General features: G+C 35.5%; 1 protein-coding gene across 8 annotated transcripts in view; it reads left to right on the top strand.

Annotated features, from left to right (window-relative positions):
* The window catches only part of GBF1 (golgi brefeldin A resistant guanine nucleotide exchange factor 1), a 122327-nt gene that overhangs the window by 40659 nt on the left and 78068 nt on the right, over positions 1 to 3600 (top strand). The window lies entirely within an intron of this gene.

Here is a 3600-nt window from a genome sequence, read left to right as displayed (position 1 = left end):
TAAAGAATCTGATTAACAGTATGAACTGGTGATTGTAATAGAATCAGGGACATAGAAAGGGAATGGACTGACTATTTTGCGGGGGGAAAGGGGTGTGGGAGATGAGGGAAGAAACTGGACAAAAATTGTACATCTATGGATGAGGACAGTGGATGGGGAGTGAGGGCGGAGGGTGGGGCGGGAACTGGGGGGGGGGGAGTTATGAGGGGGAAAAAGAAGAACAAATGTAATAATCTGAACAATAAAGATTTAATTTAAAAAAAAGAAAAAAAAGAGTAAAAACAAAAAAAAAATTTGTTGCAAATAGACTAGTATGACCACCATTATGGGGCCACCATTGATCTTTCAGACTGAGATATATAATGATATGAGCTCTTCTTGAATCCAACTGAGGGGTTCTATCCAGTAGCTCTGAAATGGAGATAAAGATCTTGTACATGGGAGATATTTTAAAACTAAATTATTTTTCTGTTACTTGGTGGTTTTATTTGGTCCTTTGTATACCAGTCAGAAAAGAGCCTGAAGAATTATTTGCTATTCTTCACTTTTGTAGGACAAGCAGGTCTATAGTCATAGTTTGATCCTGAAGCTAACCAGGGACACTGTCTTGCTTGTTCGGGGATTATGAAAGCTATGCTACATTGACATCTTTCCTCCACCTTGGTATATTCCAAACTCTATACCTGATAACAGAAATCTTTGTTGTGAAATTGAACTCATTCAGCCATTGCAAGGTTAAACAGAGAATTAATTTCATTTCTCAAAAATTCCAGAGAAATTGGCTTCCTAGGAAAGCCTAAAACCATGAATGAACTCTGGTCTTATATTCCTGTTATCATTGACTGGCGAAGTTGCAAATTTATACCTGGGAAAATCCATTGAATGCTTTTATTGCTTTGGGCTTTACAGAGCAAGAGATGATCCAAAATTGTGTTTAAGTCTATAGAAGATTATAAACAAAAGTAACAAAGTAGTCAAACAAGAATAAGATCTTTTCTCCATAAAATCACTTTTTACCTAACTCTCTGATCTCCCCTAATCCTTATTATTATATATACATAATTTAAATAGTTTAATCATTACTTTTGTTCCTTTTATTTATTTAACATAATTTAATACAGAATTTTCCATCCATTTACCTATGTATATATATTATTTTTAACAGTACTATAAAAACATATCAAAGTAACTATTTAAAAAATTTTTCAATTTATTACCTGTAGTGAACTTTAATTATCTTTGTACTGATAACATTATTTCCCTTTCTAATTATTTTTATGAAATAATAGTCCCATTAGTAGAATGATTGAACTTATAGCTGTGTTATATCTGATATTGAGTTTTCTAACTTTTTTTTAATTTTTGCTAATTTATTTGACAAAATGATACCTTTATAGTTTGTTTTATATTTCTTTAATTATTAGCATTTTCTCAAATGTTTTACTCTTTGGATATTTTCCTTTGTGAATGATCTGTTCTTAATTTTTGGCCACTTATTTGACAGAAATTTGAGTGTCCTTTCAAATTTCTATTAGCAACTTTCATACATGGATAATGCTTTTTTATATATTCATAGTTATTGCCCCCCCACCCCCATTACTATGGGCTGTTTGAACCTAGGTAGGTAGAGGTATTTTTAGTTTTTACAGAGAGGTGCTTGGGTATCAACTCGTTTGTTTGCATTTGAAGTGTAGAAATGAGAGGTCCTGTGAGAACATTTGGCTCAGGGTGTGCATGGGAGCCTCTCTGTGTGAAGAGTAGGCAATCCAAGATGTAAGGAGGGGAGATGAGGACAAGGCTGACACCAGATCTATAAATAATCTAAAGTTTAGCTTTGTGCTTTGAAATAGGAATTAGCTCACTTTTATTGTCTTCCCCAAGTTATTTACTGTTTGGCCATGAAGAGGAGGCATTTGGATTTTTGGAGAAAATATTACTGTTTTCAGCTCTCAGAAAGTGAAAAGTGCTGATATGGTTTAGTTCTGCCTCTTGTTTTCTCATTTCTCTTAGAGTGAGATGACTGAATGAAACGTTTGGGTTTAGAGATTTGTTTAACTAGATGTGATACCCAGCTTCCTAAGTAAGAAAGTGGAATTCTAAATAGTGGAAGGTCCTGTATCCCTTTGGAGTGCACTATGCCTAGGACAGATTGATCATGTGAAAGGTGGAGGTGGTAATCCAGCATGTAATTTTTTTCACCATTGAGCAGTCTTTTTTGTTGTTGTTTGTTTAACCTCTGTTATAGACTGTCATGCCTTATCATTCTCATATCTGCAGAGTTAGAGGTCCAGACTCTTAGAACTTTTTCTAAGGTCCTAGTTCCTAGTATTTACTCTGGGCTGTCAATTTTCTTTTCTAAAATAAGAAAATTCTCTAAGGTCCCTAAAGTCCTAAGGTTCTTTGGGTCCATTGTCTTCTCACAATCCAGAAATACTTTCAGAAGGATTTTATTCTATATGAATGCCATTGAATTTTGCTTGTAATGAAAATTTTGATGTTGGAATATTACAGAATGTAATTTAAAGAAGAAAATATACACACTTTTACTTCTATGCATTTTGATGCAGTGTAATTTTTCAATTTCCCTTTGTCCTGCTGTTGTCTAGTTAGGTTACTTTTCAGATAAACTGTGCTTCAAACTTGTTATGTAATTTTATAATGGCCATTTTAGTTTCAAGTAGATAATTTCAAGATCTTTGTTTCTTTTTTTCTTTTTTTAAATATATTTTATTGATTTCTTACAGAGAGGAAGAGAGAGGGATAGAGAGTCAGAAACATTGATGAGAGAGAATCATCGATCAGCTGCCTCCTGCACACTTCCCACTGGGGATGTGCCCGCAACCAAGGTACATGCCCCTGGCCGGAATCAAACCTGGGACCCCTCAGTCCACAGGCCGACGCTCTATCCACTGAGCCAAACCAGCCAGGGCAAGATCTTTGTTTCTTTAAAAAATTTCAGTAATTCTTGCCCAGCCAGAGTGGTTCAATGGTTGAGCTTTGACCTATGAACCAGGAGGTCAAGGTTCAATTTCTGATCAGGGCACATGCCCGAATTTTGGGCTTGATTTCTGATGGGGTGTGTGTAGAAGATAGCTGATCAATGATTCCCTCTCATCATTGATGTTTCTCCCTCTCCCCTCCTCTCTAAAATCAATAAAAATATGTTAAAAATGATTTTAATAATTCTTGAAAATGGCTTAACATTGCTTGAGTTCTGAGTGAATGTGTTCTGCTTTTTTTTTCTTTTAATGTTAATCTTTATTGTTAAAATTATTACAGTTACTCCTCTTTTTCCCCCCGATAGCTCCCCTCCACCCGGTTCCCACTCTACCCTCTGCCCTTACCATCTCCACTGTCCTCATCCATAGGTGTACGATTTTTGTCCAGTCTCTTCCTGCATCCCCACACCCCTTTCCCGCCGAGAATTGTCTGTCCACTTCCTTTCTATGCCCCTGATTCTATTATATTCACCAGTTTATTCTGTTCATCAGATTATTTATTCACTTGATTTTTAGATTCACTTGTTGATAGATGTGTATTTGTTGTTCTTAATTTGTTTCTTTACCTTTTTCTTCTTCTTCCTCTTCTTAAAAGATCCCT

The sequence above is a fragment of the Myotis davidii genome, unplaced genomic scaffold (assembly GCF_000327345.1).
Source record: "Myotis davidii unplaced genomic scaffold, ASM32734v1 scaffold332, whole genome shotgun sequence".
Lineage (NCBI taxonomy): Eukaryota > Metazoa > Chordata > Mammalia > Chiroptera > Vespertilionidae > Myotis > Myotis davidii.
The sequence above is the reverse complement of the archived record's forward strand: the minus strand, read 5'-3'. Positions and strand labels throughout refer to the sequence as shown.